The sequence below is a fragment of the Anolis sagrei genome, chromosome 5 (genome assembly GCF_037176765.1).
Source record: "Anolis sagrei isolate rAnoSag1 chromosome 5, rAnoSag1.mat, whole genome shotgun sequence".
Lineage (NCBI taxonomy): Eukaryota > Metazoa > Chordata > Lepidosauria > Squamata > Dactyloidae > Anolis > Anolis sagrei.
In genome coordinates this window covers 69,124,088-69,145,033 of record NC_090025.1, presented here as the reverse complement: position 1 = coordinate 69,145,033, position 20,946 = coordinate 69,124,088, and positions in this window count along the sequence as shown.

Genomic DNA, 20,946 nt, shown 5'->3' with positions numbered 1-20,946 from the left:
TGTAATGAAATGATAAAGACTGAAAACCACAGATCTAGATGTTAGATAATGAAAACCTAGTTGTACAGAAATTAAATGATAATTACAAAACAAATAATTATAAGTCCACCCTGTATCAAAAATCTCAGACAATGAAGAGCATTAAAAGTAGCTATAAAACAAATGTTGAACAATTTAGAAAATTCAACAAATTACAAGTTGTACTCAAGTACAAAACTCATACACTTAAATGAAAAATTTATGGACTCATGAGAGTCTGTCAAGCACCAGAACTGAACTGAGTTCTTCTACAGAAAAATCCACACCTTGTGTTTCTCTGTATAATCCACAGAAATCCACAACCTAATAGGATAAAGTTAAGCCATGGTCACTGAGCTACCAAATCTTGGGTGAAGAACCATTTTTTAATTTGGTGATTGAATGAGATCAGAAAAGGGCATTTTCAGACACCATACCAAAATAGGCTTTTCCCCCATGTTTTGTCTTAGTAATGAGACACAGAATTCTGCCAGATATGAATTACTCACTCAGGCATGAGTATAAAGCATGACTTGGTCTGATAAATGAACCAATCCCATAAATATATGATTTTTTTTAATGTCCAAAACTGAATGCTATGGAATTCTGGAGTTTATGATTTAATGGGACACCTGATCTCTCAGGTTGAGAACTTTAAGTAATAATAATAATAATAATAATAATAATAAGAAGAAGAAGAAGAAGAAGAAGAAGTATCCTTCTCTAATCTGTACATTTGAGTTTGGTTCAGGCTATCTAAAATATCATATATCACAATAATATCCTGATTGAAGTTTGATTTTTGGGCTCATCTCTATCTCAGGTGTGTTTGGAAAAGATGTAGCCACTTCCAGACTGTGGAATTCCCTCCCACAGAAGGCTTGGTTGGCCTCTCTGCTCTCTTTCTGTCAACAGGCAAATACTTCTGTTTTATCAACTTTTGAGTTCTGATGACTTTATATTTATTCTTTAATCATTAATTTTATATTTGCATGTAAGATCTTTTAAGTTATTCAAGGTGTGTCGAGATTTTGTTTAAAGCGCTCTTTAAACTATCTATTGTTTTAACTATTTTTGATTTGAACACATATTGCATAGATAGATCTATAGACTGAAAATAGATAGATAAATATCCCTCATCCCATAGAATGCAAACAGGGTAAGTTAAATATAAATCATGGCACAATAACTGCAATGAGAAATGGCCCTGGGGGATGCAATTCTCCCTCTCTCTTTTTCTGACAGCAAAAAGGGGTAACCAAGGAAATCTGGAGGTGTTTAAAGCCATGAAAACAGCCAGAGGGGGTGCATACATTTTCACAGCCATACTTTTTCCACTTATGTAATAGATTAATTCATTTATTATGGAATTCACTCTCATGGCCAGAGTGTTTGAATCTACTATTTTATCCAAAGTATAAAATATGTGAGTATTATGAGGACATTATTACAAATTATGAACCTACCAGTGTTGTCTACATTTCTTCAATGGGTGCCCTTGATACGTCCTCATAAAACAGACACTTATATTATTCTTTTCAAAGACCTGCTGCTGCTACTTTTCACATGCTGCCATAGCATACAGGTTTTCTGTATTTTTTTCATGAATTTTAAAAAAATGCGTTAACAATGAAAATACAACAAAATATTGTCTTGACCAAGATTGTCAAAAACAGTATGGGTTACCTGATTGGGTACCATAGGTCACTTTATTTTTTATTTTTGCAATAAACAGTCTTTACAACCAGTCACATATATGCTGGGGAATTTTTTCAAAGACAAAATGTTGCCAACGAATATTTGTTTATTTCTATCATTCCTAAAGCACAATACATTTGAAAGATGTTCAAACTTGTGAACTCCCCTGACATCATTCTAATCAACTTTCCATACAAAGGACCAACAGGGTAGATTTTACCAAACATAAAGATCAACAAATAGGAGAAATACTCCTTGGAATGAGAAATAAATTGTCAAGACAGTAACAAATGCTTTGATACTGTGTTTATTTATACAGTTCAATAGTTTCTCGACGATTTATATTCTTACTTCTGTAATTAACCTTCTGAACTTGCTGGGAACACTATATACCTCTTGTGACCTAGCCTTGCAATGGGATGTGAGTATTGATTTGAAGTTCTATGTGCTGTGGTGAGAGTAAACAGAAAAGTTCAGTTTGAACAGAAAACACTATTTTCTGATAAAACTTGCTACTATCTCTTCTTAGCTTCTAATGTGGGTTTCTCACTTTCCAGTACTGCACAATGATATTTCCTTTTCATCTCACCTATTGAAGTCCCAGAGATAAAACCCTGTGAAGTGGTTTTATTCAGTGAAATTGATGTAGTGGTTTGTTTGCTTTCTGTTAGGAATGGTGTGGTCAGTGGTGGAATTCTGTTTTTGATGTAGCTTTCAGTATTTTTTCTGAGAGCAAGTATAAGTTATAGAGGCAATAGATCTTCATTTCATATGAACCTGAGCAAAAGTTTCTTAAAATATGCCCCATCATGTACCCTTTTTTTAAAAAAAAATACTTGGATTACAGACATGGGGCTGCAGAGGAATAAGAAAAGAAGAAAAATCTATTGCCTAAGTAGTTGAAAAATTTCCCCAACATATATGTGGATGTGTTTAGATTGTTTACAAAGAATGTTTATTCAAAATGTTGGACTTAAGCATTAGGTGTCCATATTCTAGCACAGTGAGACTAAGCTTGTCTGCATTGGCCAATTGTTTCAAGGCCAGTTCAAAATGTTCTGGACTGCACCTGGAAGCTTTGGAGGGTTTTACATACTCTATGCTCAACTGATGGCAGTGGCATGGTGAAATCTACTTTGTCCAGCTGGGATTAAACCTATTAGGCCACCATACTTTATCTCCATCTCCCTGGTCATTGTGGGTACCTGTGTGATGTCACCACAGGATGTCCATAATGGAGCTCTGTGAATATCTGCAGTGGTGATTGTAACATGGGCCCAGTGTAGGGAACGGACGGAGCCAATAATACAATCCATACTCTGTAAAACATGAGAGCATGCCCTGGCTTTCTTTAGCACCGGGGTATTAAACTCCCACCATAAAATAAAGTAACCAGACACAAGAAATTGATATGAAGGGCCATTTTTCTGATCTATTTATTTATAACTTCTGGAACAACCCGTGAATGAAAACATCATTAAGGGGAATTAACCTGTTAAATCCTAACATTTTTATTATTAGCCACCTAGTGATAATGTCCTTGGGCCAGGTGTCACTCCCTCTGTCCACCTCCAAAGACATATGGCACCAAAGATTCTGAAGGCAAATCCAATTTGTTTGACTGAACCTCACTCCCAATCATCACCAGAAGGCCATCCTGAGGGTGCTTCCTCCCAAACTTCATAGTTTTTCAAGAGTGAGCACCCTCACTCCTGTACTAAGGGCAGCTTCTTATTGCCAGCCCCTGTCCCACAAACTTATAGGAACTCTTATGGAAGTGAACCCTTTTCCTTCTATGGGGGGTGGGGATGCCTACTGGGACTATCTCAATGCCAAGTGAACCTATTTAAATGACCCCACTCCTTAGCCAATGACTACACCCAGTTGAAATAGGGGAATAAGCAACCCCCCCCCCCCCCGCCAAGCCCTTATTTGACAGATTTTATATTCGCCCAACCCATAGAATGGGAGGGTGGGTCACAAAAGAAATGATGGAGGGTCATCACAGGTACAGAGCAGCCTTAAATATCCTTTATATCCGTCCTTATCATGTGATTGGGGCTGGTAAAGCCAACCGGCCCAAACCAATTCTGGAAATTGATTTGAGGTCTTGAGTGTTTTGTGCCCATTATGGCTAGGCTTATCAGGAGAAAGTGGCTCTAGACAAGAATTTCAAAAGGTTCCTTCAGAATAAAGTACAAAATATTCTGAAGTAGGATCTAGTTGTGTGTTACAGGATGTGACAGGAAGATATTTTTAACTATTTTTCTTAGAAAAACTGCATGTATTTCTTAGATGCTTTTCCTGTTATTTCTACAGATTTCATATTTTCCATATTGTGCTATGCACAGATCAGGCTGAAATATCTTTGTTAGCAATGACAAATGCAACTTCCCAGGGTTAAAAATAAACTTGTAAAGTCAGGGTGTTATTTTTCCATGTAATTAATATTTTAGTGAATCTTCCTTGAGATGTGCTATAGAGCATGACAAATTGTCATATTTTGGTACAATCTCAAGCCATCAGAATTTATCACTTTAGTGTTTAGGATGCAAAAGACATTATGAATATAAATGCGCATAATAAAAGCTCACTCTGATTAATGCCATGCCAGTATTGGAAAGGTATTGGTAGGAGAAAAATGCACTTATAGTTAAAAATGGAAAATCGCTGATGCTGCCAACAAATCCCTGAGACTTATTATGTAATACAGGAATGAGAATCTTGGGCAACAGAGTATCCAAACCAAGCCTTCTTTTTTTCATTTAAAGGCAGACTTATTGTGATTAACCAAGTGAACCACTAGGCTGAGGGAAGGCAGACCTTAGATAAGTTTGCTAAAATCACAAAAAGAAGACAATGCTTGTGGGTCTGTAGGTGACTGTGGAGCCCTATTCTTGATCTGCATCTTCTTCCGTAGTGAGGGCATTGGTTTCCAGGTGGAAGGCGCTCTCGGTCGGGGTTGGCTTGACGTGTCTTCCTCTTGGCACATTTCTCTCTTTCACCCTCCATTCGTGCCTCTTCAAATTCTGCAGAACTGCTGGTCACAGCTGACCTCCAGCTGGAGCGCTCAAGGTCCAGGGCTTCCCAGTTCTCAGTGTCTATGCTAGAGTTTTAAAGGTTGGCTTTGAACCCATCTTTAAATCTCTTTTCCTGTTTACCAACATTCCGTTTTCCATTCTTGAGTTTGGAGTTTGGTGGTTGGGCATCCGGACAATGTGGCCGGTCCAGCGGAGTTGATGGTAGAGGACCATCACTTCAATGCTAGTGGTCCTTGCCTCTTCCAGCATGCTGACGTTTGTCCGCTTGTCTTCCCAAGAGATTTGCAGGATTTTCTGGAGGCTGTACTGATGGAATCCTTCCAGGAGTTGCATTAATATGTTATTATTTAATATAATAATAATAATAATAATAATAATAATAATAATAATAATATAATTATTATAATATTGTAATTATTATAATAAATATTAATGTAATTATTATGGCTTGCTATCCAGGCTCTTCCACATCTTGTTCACACACTTGTGAACACATCCCAATGTGTCAATGTCCTTTTTAGACTCTGGTGCCCAGAAGACACAATTGAGCCCAAGTGACAGGATCTGTATTTAACTATAATGAGTTATTTACTTTTTTGATATTTTTGTTAAGTAATTAATTGTCCCAATGAGGAAACTTCAGTGATGCCTTTCTCCCTCATAAAGTTATTGACACGAAACTTGCTACAATTATAGAGCACATTTACCATTGTTTGCCCATCAGGTTTCAGAACATTCCACTCATCTACAGATTTTTGGGAAATTTTCAAAGTTTTTACAAGCAATTTTTTTAAAAAAAACTACAAGAGCTATCTTCTTGAATTTTCTGAACAACGACACAAGATAACAGGGGATCATTCCCCACAAGTTTCAGAAATATTCATATATTTACTGATTTTTGGAAATTATTAAAAGTTTTAACAAAAACATTTTTAAAAAGTCACAACAGTTATAGCATTGAATGTCTCTCATATTAACAAATATAAGGTCAATTAAGGGATTTTTCCCAGCTCTGCAATGATTTACTTACTTGTGTTTAAGTATGACTCCATCTTCCTCTTTGCAGATTCAACAATATATTGGCACTCTGGCTGCTGCTAGGAGGGAAAAAATATCTCCTCTATCCTCATTGGGGATTTCTGATGCTAAGCAAAATTCAGGGAAATGTAGTTTAGGGCAGGAGTTTTTGAATTCTTTGCCATCGTGCTCCTTGCCATCTCAAACTGCATTTTTCAGAATTCTGGGCTCTGTCGCAGCTCACTGAGCTTTGTCTTGTGCTGCTCCTTTCCTCTCCTTATGATGAGAGGCTAATAATTTAAAGAGGAATGGCAGCTCTTTTGGTTTCCCCTTGTTTGCACTGAAAATGAAACTGATTTTGATAGGCTTCTGAGCATTACAGAATTCAAACAAAAATGTTTTGGATGAGTTTTGATTCTCAAGTTTTTGCATGGGTACTCCCCCCCTACTCCCGTGTTTCTTAATATCTGTCCGTATATACCAGGGGTCCTCAAAGTAAGGCCCGGCGGCCGGATATGGCCCTCCAAGGTCATTTACCTGGCCCTTGCTCAGGGTCAACCTAAGTCTGAAATGACTTGAAAGCACACAAAAACAGCAACAATCCTAACTCATCAGCCAACAGCAGGCCCACACTTCCCACTGAAATAGGAATGTTTGTATTTATTAAAATCATTCTTCATTTTAATTATTGTATTGTTTTAAGTGTTTTTTGCACTGCAAATAAGCTATATGCAGTGTGCATAGGAATTCATTCATGTTTTTTCAAGTTATAATCCGGCCTTCCAACAGTTTGAGGGACTATGACCTGGCCCTCTGTTTAAAAAGTTTGAGGACCCCTGGTATATACAAAACTTATGAATTAGATATGACTTACTAACTAAAAATGAAATTTTACATACCTCCAGTAAATAATCTATTTACTGTGTTGCAGATATTGTGGGTTTTAACACTGATAGCTTTTTGTGGCTTTTTCTTCCTGAATCTTCTATTTTCCTAGTGTCTATTTGTTTTGAACAACTGAAAATGCTTTCTAATTTTTTATTTATTGCTTGAGGATAAACTGCATTAGGACAGGAGCACTGCGGAACAATAATATCTATGATTTAAAAATGAGCACCTGCTTGTTGCCATAGAAACACCCTAATTAATTGTCTTTCCCTCCAACTTTTGAAATGTTTAGCTGTTGCAACCTTCTTTTATTTCACTGAGAGAATTAATGATTCTTCATTGATGTCACCACTTAGGGGAGAGAGAGAGATGCTCAAACTTATTTAGTGTTGACTGGAAACTAGTAAAGTGATTGTGCTTTGTGGACTGCATCATCCCAACCAGTTTCCATGGCAACTGCAACAGTCACCCATGGGCAAATGAATGTTCACATTTTGGAATTATTTTATATCCTTTCTTCCAAATAGAACAATTCAAGTTAAAAGACTAGATGTGAGAAAAGGAGAGGTAGTATCAACCAGCTAGCCATTCTCACCACTGGAAACTAGCCACTAGGGGAAAAGTTCGAATAGGAACAATCAATTGTGGAGTAACCTCTGATCAAGCGTATTCTTCTCTGTACATTTAGTTCACACTGCCGCTCTAATGAATTTCCATAACAGACATGAACATGCAAATTGTGTCTTCGCATTATGCAAATTGAAGCCTCCCCACCCTGAAAGATACCTTATACATTTGGAATTCTTTCAGCTCATTACAGATAGGCAAATATCTTAATTTTACATCCAGCCAGTAGCAAGCGGTTGCTCACTTAAAAGTCAACACAAACTCATTAATGCTGGAAAATACAATGGAATTGTGTTTGTTCATCATGCTCTTTCCACAGCAGTGTGTAAATTGGCTACTCACTTCAGATAAAGGCATGCATGTGGCCTTACAGTGAAAGGCCACAGGCCAACAGATATACTTCTCTTTTGATTCTAGGTATAGTGCAGGGGTCCTCAAACTAAGGTCCGGGGGCCGGATACGGCCCTCCAAGGTCATTTACTCGGCCCTCACTCAGGGTCAACCTAAGTCTGAAATGACTTGAAAGCACACAACAATAACAATCCTATCTCATGAGCCAAAAGCATGCCCACACTTCCCATTGAAATACTAATAAGTTTATATTTGTTAAAATTGTTCTTCATTTTAATTATTGTATTGTTTTTAAGTGTTCTTTGCACTACAAATAAGATATGTGCAGCATGCATAGGAATTCATTCATGTTATTTTCAAATTATAATCTGGCCCTCCAACAGTTTGAGGGACTGTGACCTGGCCCTCTGTTTAAAAAGTTTGAGGACCCTGGTATAGTGTGTTTTCTTCATCTGTGTTAGATCTGAAGAAGTTCTACAAGCCACTCTAAACACCTTCGCAGAAGCATATGTGAAGCTCGGCCGGTCATTAAACATTGAGATAACCAAAGTGCTGTTCCAGCAGTCACCAGCCAACCCCTCTCCAATGCCAGAGATACAGCTTAATGGTGTAACATTAGAAAATGTTGACCATTTCCACTACCTTGGCAGCCACCTCTCCACCAAAGTCAACATTGACACTGAAATACAACACCACCTGAGCTCAGCGAGTGCAGCATTTTTCTGAATGAAACAGAGAGTGTTTGAGGACTGGGACATCTGTAGGGATACCAAGGTCCTTGTCTGCAAAACGTGGACTGTCTACAGATGTCACATGCAACTCCTGGAACGATTCTATCAGCACTGCCTCCGGAAAATCCTGCAAATCTCTTGGGAAGACAAGTGGACAAACATCAGCATGCTGGAAGAAGCAAAGACCACCAGTAATGAAGCGACGGTCCTCTGCCATCAACTCCGCTGGACCTGCCATTTTGTCTGGATGCCTGACCACCGTCTCCCAAAGCAGTTGCTCTACTCCGAACTCAAGAATGGAAAACGGAATATTGGAGGACAGGAAAAAAGATTTAAAGATGAGCTTAAAGCCAACCTTAAAAACTCTGGCATAGACACTGAGAACTGGGAAACCCTGGCCCTTGAGCACTTCAGCTGGAGGTCAGCTGTGACCAGCAGTTCTGCAGAATTTGAAGAGCCACGAATAGAGGGTGAAAGAGAGAAATGTGCTAAGAGGAAGGCACGTCAAGCCAACCCCAACCGAGAGCGCTTTCCACCTGGAAACCAATGCCTTCACTGTGGGAGAAGATGCAGGTCAAGAATAGGGCTCCACAGCCACCTATGGATCCACAAGAATACTGATCCTGGAAGACTATCCTACTCATCCAATGAAGGATCGCTTAAGTAAGTAAGTAAATACATCTATTTTATCCCATATTCTCCATTCTCCTGCATTTTTGCTTCATTCTGGTTGTTTTTTCCTACAGTCCATTCATATTTTGCACACACAAGCACACTTGTTAAATCAAAGTTCCTGTGTGTTTTTGTTTTAAATTACTGCATTATCAAAGACGGTGTATCCAGGGCACTGAAGACTATATAAACTCTGTGAGATTGAGGAACAGGGTGTGGATATCTACAATGATATCACTGAAGTAATTAGCCTATTGCAGAATCAGAAGGGGTGAGAATTGACTGGCTGACAGCAACTAGATTGGTGGACTCATCAACCACCAGGTGGGTTGGTTAATGCCTGAATCCAGACCCTTGTGATATATTAACTGCTTGTGCAGATGTAACCAAAAGGTTGTGGCTTTTTAATTTTCTAATATCTTTCTTCCAGTACAACATTATCCTCAACCATAACATAATGACAATAGGGTTTTTTAACTTTGGGGGAAGATAGTAGGCCTGGGTAACAACACAAAAATTTGTTTCTAGAATTGATTCGTTTTTGGGGGGTTTTTGCGTTTCGTTATTTAAAAGAATTACAAAATTTTCCTTTAAAATGTTCGGTATTTACGAAATTTCGTTATTATTAATGCGCAAATCACTTCCGAAACTTCGTTATTGATGCGGGGTCGATTCGTTAAGGTGATAACGAATCAATTCATTAAAATGGCGGACGCGATTTGCGCAGGCGCAAAAATGATTTCCAAACTTCGTTATTAAATACGAATCGATTCGTTATTAAAATAATAACGAATCAATTCGTTAAAATGGCGGACGCGATTGCGCAATGCTAAATGCTCTATAAACAAAATCATTTCATAAAATAAATCAAAAAAATAATCAAATAGAACAAGATATTATTAAAATAAAGATATTAAATAAAAAAGTAATAAGATAAAGTAGCCAAAACTGAGTCAATAATGAAAAAAACAATAATATAATAATAAAATTTAAATAAATAAAATATAAATAATAATAAATAATAATAATTTATAAATAATAATAAATATAATAAATAATATAAAATTATATAATATATACAATATAAAATAAAATTATATAATATAATAATATATTATATATATAAATGAAATAAATAATAATATAAATATTTAAATAAAATATAATTAAATTTACAAAATATTTATAAAATATAATTATAAATAATAATAAAAATAATATATAAAATTAAATTATAAATTATTAATATATAAAAATAATGTTATTATAAAAACTTAGAAAGTAAATAGAAGAATAAATAAAGAAAAAGTAACAAAAAGTAACCAAAATTGCACTTTGAAAAATCTCTGAAAATTATCTGGGAAGTATTACATAGTACTTATAATTTCTGTAGCAGTATTGCAAGTTAAGTAAGAAGGACAAATTCCCACTGGGTGGGTGGGTGGGTGGGTGTGTGGTTGGTTGGTTGTTTGGCTTCAAAAAATTCTGTGCACACACAGGCACACAAGTTTCTTTTCTTTTTTTTAGAATATTTTTGAATTTTTTGAAGAATAAAAGAAATATATTTTTCAGAAATATTTAAAAATGGAAAATTAACAAAACGCTTGCCCTGTTGTGGAGCGAACACAGCCGCAGGACAGGGACAAATGCACACACAGGCACACAAGTTTCTTTTCTTTTTTTAGAATATTTTTTGAATTTTTTGAAGAATAAAAGAAATATATTTTTCAGAAATATTTAAAAATGGAAAATTAACAAAACGCTTGCCCTGTTGTGGAGCGAACACAGCCGCAGGACAGGGACAAATGCACACACAGGCACACAAGTTTCTTTTCTTTTTTTAGAATATTTTTTGAATTTTTTGAAGAATAAAAGAAATATATTTTTCAGAAATATTTAAAAATGGAAAATTAACAAAACGCTTGCCCTGTTGTGGAGCGAACACAGCCACAGGACAGGGACAAACGCACACACAGGCACACAAGTTTCTTTTCTTTTTTAAGAATATTTTTTGAATTTTTTGAAGAATAAAGAAATATATTTTTCAGAAATATTTAAAAATGGAAAATTAACAATTTTTTTTGAATTTTTTGAAGAATAAAAGAAATATTTTTCAGAAATATTTAAAAATGTAGGGCGAAAACAGGGCAAAGCCTCCCCGCTGCTCCCAGCCCAGGGAATGAATACAAGCAATGAATGAATGCAAGCAAGCCAAGCCTCCCTCCCGAACCTCCCGTCTCCTCGCCTTCCCCAGCAATGAGCAATGCGGCCAGGCGGAGCCGCTTTTAAAGGGCAGCCTGCCTAATCACAATGAGCCACGGTGCTTGGGAGCACCGGATTGGCTCCCGTTGCACCCAGCATCCTCCATCCCTAAAATGTCATTTCCGAAACGGGCGGAAGCTCGTAAAAAAGATGGAGGATGCCGTTTCAATATTTAAAAACACTTCCGGGTTTAAAAATAAGTTTTGTAATAGTTTTGTAATTGTTAAAAATAACGAATATTTAATGAATTACAAAATTAACGAACGAAACCGCCCAGGCCTAGAAGATAGGCTTAACATGCACTGGACCAAACAGTAGCATCAAGGAAATATAGAGGTCTCTTGGAAGAAATGTGGTCTAAAGCCAGTTCCAGCTAGAATAGAATCATTCAACCCATGAAAAAGACTTGTCTCTGAACAATTGACACACTGGGCTTCCTGCAGTTGGAAATAACTAATTGCCGTTAGTCCTTCCGGTGAAGCACATGTAATCCTAGAAGAGATTTTCCCTTCAGTGTTTGTGATTTTGTGGCAAAGCTGTTAGATTTCTTGGATGGAGCCTGCCTTTCCTAGATTATGCCACACTCACTATTTTTTAAACAAAATTTTAGCCAAAGGATACCAGAATTAGAATAATTCTAATTAGCATGTCTAATCGGAAATGTGGTGTATATGTCGGCTACAGGCCATAGATGTTCAGTCTGTGGTTGTTCCCTGCAAATCAAACTCATTGAGAACTGCTGGTTTTTCAGTCCACTGTATTTAGTGGTTTGCTTGCAGACTCCCGTCTGTTTTGTTTCTGAGATATAGATGTACTGTTGTTGTGACTGCTGACTTTATCCCTTGTTTATCTTTAAAAAATAGGATCACACATGTCAACAAAGACATCTTATTCACATTGGATTTAAGTCTTAACAGTCTTAGAAAACCATAACTCCCAATCAGCAATGAGCCACAATGCTCTATCCCAGTCTTCCTCAAACTTCTAATAGCCAAAACATATATCCCCAAATAAAACTCTGAAGCATGATTCACTTTTATGACAAAAAAGCATGAGCATGTGTGAGAATGAGAATAGTCTACATGCACCAGCTGAAGAACACAACGAACAGTCATACACTGTAGGAAGATAATTATCTGCTTGAATTGTGTTTGTATGTGCCTGTAAGTTATCCGCTGACTCATAACAACCCCATGAATTTCACAGGGTTTTCTTAGGCAATGAATTGTTAGGCAGAGAAGGTGTTTGGCCAGTTCTTTCCCCTGAAATATAGCTTACAGCACCATTTATTTATTGCTGGTTTCCCATCCAAGTACTAACGAGAGCTGACAAAGTCTGGTGTCTTTGGGGTATTTCCTTTTGTAGTGAATGAATGGTCCAATCATGCTCATGGGCCAAGAAAATGTAGGCTTCTTAGGCTGATTCAGGGCAAGCAAAAACAGAGTAGCAAATCATACAAACATTACCAGGAAAGGCAACATCCTACTTGGGTCAGGATTTGGGTCCCAAGAAGCCTTTAATGGTATTGTTGCTTTCTTTTTCAGAATGCACTAATAGTTCTCTCACAGTCTACTATTTGAGTATCCTTAGATTCAAATTGTGTTCTTAGTGATGAATGTATCTCTTGGTTTATTTTAGCTGAGCTAGAGGGTGTTCCTACCTATTTAATAGCTGCTAGAACCACTTGGGAGATGTCTATGTTTTCACGGGATTTTCTCTCTCCACATACCTTCAGATTAATAAAACAGCATTATCAACCATTCTTATTTATTACTTACTTACTGCAACATATACCCTTTTTTGTGTATGGCATAATGGAGACCAAAACTTTATATAACATATACTTTTTCTTCTTGGTGAACTCTTTGTAGTGGCTTCATTTGCATGAAGCCACTATTTCACAGCGGCTATTAAATCATCAATAGCAACTACATACCAGAAAGAGTACCTTTATAATCTCATATATCTTCATTGATGTAACAGTGCAGATTTGCTGATCTGTTGTCTTAAACTTCTACTTCCACATAACCTTCCTGCATTTCTACTGTTTCATAATTATTTGTAAAATAGTTTAAAGCAATTTTGCAATTACAGGTATGGTTAAGAAAACATTTATCAAATACAATTTGAAATCCAACATTACTGCCTTGGAAATTGCTCCCACCCCCTGATGTCTCTTTTGCACCAGCATGCCAACACAGTAGGAGAATGGCTCAATCCACCAGGTAGGTGATGGGAACATGGCACAATCTACCAGCTATTGATAGTGAAGAATACTTTTATCACAGCAAGGAAGCAGACTAACAATGGGATGCACACAGTGCATTGTGATATAGACTGTTACCTTACCAACTTGCCTCCTGTGTGATAAAGTCCCAGAAGTCATGAATAGACACGAAAGCCATGGCCACCTCTCAACATCACAGTATGCCTACCTGCTTTCTATGTCTTTGAGTTGAATATACCTACAGACCTCCCATGTCTTAAAATGTTTTAAGAGGTGGGGAAAATCCAGGTTACCATGCTGTGAATACAAGGCAGCCAGTCACATGTCTACATCCCTAAATATATGAATGCAAGTGAATCCCTGCTCAAGGTTACAGAATGAGGGAGAAAACTATCAACAACCACTATGAACTGGAAAAAAACTGGGAAAAAGATTGAAACTGGAAGTGAAAATTGTTTTTTTATTGGGAGGTGGATCTCCCCACCCCTGGCCTTTCAGTGAAAGTCTCCTGTCCCAAAAGCATTTTCCTGGAGGCTCCTAAAAGCACCTGAAGTATGAGCAACTCATGGAAATCTAGATATCTCTGAAACATCGTCCCACTCACAAGTGCTTTAGGAACAGATTGCTTTAGGAAACAATTGCGAGGGACATGTTAACAGTGTAGGTACATTAATTGTATTGTTATAATACCTTTTATGTGTTTTTATGTATAACTTGGTAAATGTTTTTTAACTGGATTTACTACATTTGAGCAGGAAAGTTGGATATGAAGAAATGAAAACTGAGGTCTCAGGTGTTCTAGTGACTGTTCTTTAGCAATCTCACAATATGTTAACAGAACATGTATTGTTTCAGATACAAATGATAAATTCAAAATGTTTTTAAAAACAGAAACACATAAACAATTTGGAATTTGTGGATTATATGTTGCCAATCTCATACCTAAAACCTTGACAACTGAATTTTCTTGTTTCAACTTTATCTTGCTAGACAGTATTGTGCTGTGTAAAATAAAATCCTTTGCACTCTGCTGTATTGTAGCCACAAGGAACGTTTTGAGGGGAAACATCTCCTGATAGGGTGATGTAATTTTAATACAATGTGATATCCAGGCAATGATTAGAGTTTTATGTTGAGGAAAATGGCCACAGAAGAGATTTTATCAAGAAAAGTGATGGATTTTTTTTATCCCTCTTCTCCCCAAGGACATTTTACAAATTGAGCAACCCATTAATGGGGAGGGGAAATAACAAAGGATGAATGATTCAGAAGCTACAATGTCTCTGTGGGCTCTTCCAGGACTTAAGAACAGAAAGAGATTGATTGTGATTTGTTGGCGTAATTAGGAGAGGCAGAGACATCTTTTTTAAAGGTTGAAGAAGGAGATCTTAACTAGGAAGGGAATTGAGATAGAACAATAGACACACATACTCTGTTTTTCATTTATAAGATTCATGTCCCTAATTAATACCAATTAGACTTGAATTCAGTACATCACAGCAATTCATTTTCTTAACCAGAGGAGACATGCCATACAATCAGGATGGGTAAGTTTGGTTGGGGAGACGTCCAATTCTCTGCCCTTGAGAACTTTAGGTGGTTTCATAGATAGCTAAGAAATGAGAAAAAAAACCAAAACAAAACTGCCTGAAATCAATTAATGGTTTGTAAAGGCAATATTGAGTGAAGGGTGAGGAGGAAGTGTGTGTGTGTGGTGGGGGGGGGGGGGGGCAGAAACTTTTTTTAAAATTCACATTTCTTTATGACTTTTCTAATCCACATTCTTTTCCTTTAGAAAAGCTGGTCTTAGGGATTCTCGTACCATACACTGTCCCATCACACATTTTGTTCACTTGTGCCTTACAAGGACATTAGAAAGAAATGTCTACTGCTGCATTATTGGTAATACAATTCTCAATAAACACATTTACATTCATGTTGCTAAATTAATCTGATATTAATAGGCAAAGTGGATACTGATGTGTACTAGTTCTGAAACTGCAAAATGTTTAATAAACATGGATAAAATATTGGTTGGCCATAGTGGAGCACGTAGGCCCAGTTACCAGTTGTGATCCTGAAACTTGAGCATAGATTTTTTTTCTCCACTTCAGCAAAAATGCTTTGATTTGTCACAGGGGCATACCTGATTCTCAATACAAATCAAGAAAGCCTACAGAAGTTTTTGAATTGACGATCTGAAGAATACAAGATTTTCAGTCTATGTGATCTGGATAAAGGTTAGACTTTATATTGACCAGACTAGTTATTAAACCTGTTTCCATAGATGGCTAGAAAGTTCAGGTGGCACTTCTTGAACTTCAAAACCCTTCTAACTCAAGCTGTCTTTATTCTGACAAATAAATGCAGGGTTCTGTTGAAGTAACACCATGAAACAGAGACCAGGCAACAAAATATGGAACAAAGGGCCATTTAGTGACCTATTTAAACTGCACTCCTGGGCAATAAAACTAAGTTGGGAAGAGCAACAAAGAAATGGGTCATGAAAGAGGAACAAGTATCACCCTATGACCACCTCCTTGCCTAACTCTGGCTGAACTCTGGCTTGCTGGCCCAGACAGTAATTACTGGAGGGAGGGGCATTCCAGGGGCACTGATCTCACCTGATCCTGGGGCAACCTAATAAGCATGAATAAAATGTTGGTTGTCCATATAGGAGGAAGTAAGTGCACTTACTTGATGTTATTCTGAAACTTGAACATAGATATTTTTTTCTCCACTGCAGACAAAATGTTTGTCATAGAAGCATGCCTGATTCTCAATGTAAATTAAGAAACGTATCCTCTGAATTTTGATTCTAAAAAACATACTGCTTCTTGAATTCAAGATGGCTGAGTATGGTAATGAGAATATAAGACAAAGTGAAATGCTTTTTTCTTAGTTGTATCTTTCATTCCCTGAAGGTTGGAAAACAATTCAGATGTATGAGAATGATCCAAGGCAGCCATAACCAGCCAGCTTAAGGCTAAGGTGAGCCAAAGGTCACAAACATATAATCTTGTGAAGTGGAAGTTGAAATTGTCAATTTAAGAGCCCTGAAATTAGGTGAGGCAAGGGTCAGACTGATAAACAGATCTTGATCTCTCATCGTTTGATCACAAAAGATTTGATTCAAAAGTGAATGAGACCATTTCAATGGAAGGACATTGAGTTTGAAACAGTTTAATGTTTTTAACTATGCATTCAGATATCTTTGTAATCAATATTAAGTTTGTTCAGGGCATTGAATACTAACTTCAAACTATTTTGTCCGGTTTTTCTTTCAGAAATGCAATTGATGAACAGCAATTTATTTTTATTTATTTTTTTGCATGGAACCCAAAGCAGCTTACAATAATTCAAAAGTAGTAATTATCTGTTGGAATAAGTTTTAAGTTAGTCTCAATGTTATATTTAGAAGAAAGCATAGTAGGCAAATTCTTCAAATTTATAGACACGGTACAATATTTCTTTGGCCAGGAGATCTAGAGCCCTGCCATATAAGGCAATTTATACCTATCATAGTTACAGCACTATGATTCCTCATTAACAGTCATAACAAAATTTGTGAAAACCTGAAATTTTAGTTTGTTAAGGCACTCAAGCTTATTGGCTGAAAAGCCAAAATATCCCTTTGCCAAATTCCAATGGATTTTATCATGGCAATTCTATAGGACTACACCATGGCATCACAGAATTATAATCGCATAGCATGAAAAGAATTCTATTGTAAGTTGTGGTTGAATAATGTTCAAGCGATTCAAGTAAACAAGATATCACCTTTCTTGATTCCAATTATAAATTTACTGTTCTTGCTATTTGTAATAGAGAAATTGGGTTTTTTTTCCATTTGTGATGGGGCGGGGGAGTGCAAGTGAATGTAGGTCGATGTGTTTGAGGAAGGAACTACTTAATTAATTTGTACTTTCAGATAGCAAAGACTCTCCTGGGATTCTCTCTAAATACATGTCACTGAGCAGACTGTGAGATATAAGGCCAAAATGTCACTACCACATTTAATTTTTTAAAATGTTAGCAAGAAGATATTTTGGAATACAAAGTAGAAATGTTGGTATTTTGTAAGTATGATTAAGATTGTATGCATGTAAAAATAGTGACAGTTCACTATCAATAACAGCTGTTATTGGTAATGGACTGATGTAATTTCTAACTAATAAAGAAACAAGTAATTTTAGCCATTTTTTTAGCAAGAAAGTTTTAAAAATTATGCAATTTTTGAAGACTGGGATTTGAGACTCATTCTGCATAATAATTTGTGCAGAAAACAGCATTATCTGCATAGGGAACACAATTTTCCGCAAAGAAATAAATATGAGAAGAATCTCATCAGCCCATGATTCTCCTTGGATGTACTTGCAATATGGAATTAATTTCATTTGACACCACTTTAACTGCCATGGCTCAATGCTGTGGAATCACAAGAGTTGTAGTTTTACAATATCTTTAGTCCTTTTTTGCCAAAGAGTGCCAGTGACTCAGCAAGCTACAAATCTCAGGTTTCCATAGCATTGAGCCGTGACATTTAACGTGATGTCAAACTACATTAATTCTGCAATATAGATGAATAAACACCCAATTTACACAAAAGGATTGGGGAAGAGAAACGTCCTGGAAATAGTGATCATATGATGTATATATTAGCCTGACAACGTTCATTTATAGATTGCATTTTCCATATCTTATCTGATTTGGCCCAGAAGGGTTAGAATTTTAGTTTAGTTTAGTTTCAAATACTTATATTTGCAATAATGTACACAATGGGTTATCTTGGAGATAGGACACAAGCATAAACACAATATTCATTTATGCTTCATTTACACCTTAAAAGTAATTTTATATAATATTTTAACAAAGCTGTGTATGAAACAAAGTTTAGAAAGTAAATGTATCACTATATCAGCTCCCATTATTTGAATACTTTTGAATTTTGAGTATTTCAGATAAGGGGTGCTCAACTTGTAATTTTATTCATTTTGGAGCAAAAATATAACTTTGTGTATTGTTCCTTACAAAGTTATTCATCTTCCCTGTCCTGTACTATTTCATCAGGATATATTGGGGTGGGAGGGGAATTAACTGTTGACTCAATTCTTCAAGCAGTGAAGTTTCAATCAAGAAAGCAGGTCTGAGGTGCAATTTTGTGGCATTCCTGCCTTTCCTGATTCTGTCAGATAAATGGGGTCGCTTGCTATACACATTCAATCACATTGGGGTTCTGGAGTGAGGTTCTGTCTATATGGCAGGAAAAGGATTTTTTAGCTTCACCAGTTATTTATATCTTCAAAAGAGAGTACAAAGCCAGGAGCACAGTCTTTAGGAGTGTGAAAAATCGGTGCATCGTGTCTGAAATGTCTTTCCTATTCATCACCTCTCCCATCATTCACAATACTGCTTCATTGCATCCAAGAGGTCAGGACAAATCATTCAGGGGAAAAAAATACCATCAGACACTCAGAGCACAAGTTTAATTTCCAGAACACAATGCTTACCACAGACTACAGCACATCATTGATAATAGAGTCAGATATCTATAGCAATGCTGAAAAGGATGGGCCTAGCAGAAAACATGATAGCAACTCAGAGCTGTAGTATAGGAAAGAAAGTTTAATTGACACTCAAGGAAGACAATTTGATGGCTTGAGATATACGAGCTTCATGGGTTCCTACAAAAAATCGATCACTTTTGGGATGCTTGTTTAAAATGTGTCTCGTCTGTTTGAGGCTTCTTTTGCTTCTCCCTCCTCTTTTCAGCTTGTGTTTTGTTCTTTCCTGAATTTCTCCACAAACAACCTTTCTTCCCATGATCAATGCACAGACTATTTCCTTCATTTCCACTTTCACACTCAGAAGTAAATCTCTGAGTTGAAGCCCCTTCTCTTTCAGTAGTGTCATATGCCCAAAAGCATTTAACTCAAACTTTTAAGCACTTCATATTCTTCTTGGAGTTCCCATTTTAAAAATAAACATCTTTTTTTTAAAGTCTAGTTATTTTCTTTTTTTCTTTTCAACAGTCAAAAAGATCAGACTGAACTAAAACCATAGCATTTTTTAGCATTTCGGTGGAATGTCAATTGGGTTGTGAATCTACTTTGGGCTTTAGGCTGAATTTTCAATAAGTTTACAAAGTGATGATCATACATGGGAAATAAGATGCAGAGCATCTGGATTAAGATTATTTCACTGCACTATGAAACAGATGCCATCAGATATTACTAGTTTTTTTTTTGTCTTCCTTGTGTATATTTCCCCATCCATTATTCCTGTTTATTCCAAAACCAGTTATATCTAGCATAATATAGCTCTCGGGACAAGTCTTCAACATGAGAATAAGGATTAAATTCTGTTCCCACATATTATGGTTCAGATAGATAGTGGTGGTTTCCAAATATTTAAAGGAAAGGAAGGCATGCAACTCTGGTATCATATACAAAGATTACTTGGCTCTTGGTCTCATTACTGATTGGTCAGCTGTGGCACAGAGGCACCATGTCCACTTCCTGAGGCTGACATGCATAATGGCATTTGAGAATGATATGCAGGCATATGCACTATAAAAGGGAAGGAAAAGCAGACATCCCAACTATCTCAATTTAGCAGGAACTGTTCCAATTGATCCTCTGTCATCCCACACTTTCAGTTGATTTTAAAATATCCCACTTTCTGTCTCTTTCTATTACTTTACCCCTTTGTCCACATTGCTTCTGTTGCTGCAATCTGAGTACAAAGCACAAAAATAGTTTGCATTCAGTTAACTCAGGAAGCAGGACAGGAGACTAGGAAAAGCAATTTCACCCTAGTCTACCCATGGGAAAGGAAACGGCTCCTTGCTTGTCTGTTTTTCCTAATTAATTTGTTTAAAGAGGGGCAAAAACATACCTACTGATAGCTGGAAACCCTGATAAGGATTTCCTGGTCTGATGAGGATCTTCATACACTCATTTCCATGCAGCAAATGGTTTCCTATGTAGATAATACTGTTTTCTGCACACAAAGGTGTAATTATTATGCAGAATGAATCTCAAATTGCAAATAGTCTTTAAAAACTGTGCAGTTTTGAAAACCTTGACATGAAAAGTAAATTGAAAAAAATACTTATTGTTTCCTTCAACAATGACATTAGTCATTGTTGAAGGAATTGCATCTGTTCATTGCAGTCCTACCAATAAAAGAGCTATGTGCCTAAAAGATAAAACCTAACTATTTTTATATGCATTCAACCTTATTTCATACTATCAGGATACCAAAATTTCCATTTTATATCCCAATGTCTCATCTGGCCAAATAACTTGGACCAGTCCTACTCCACTGACATATAGACAACAAATGCAAAACAAAATTTTATATGGCAACATTTTGGCTTTATAAAATCTCACAGTCCACTAAGTGATATATA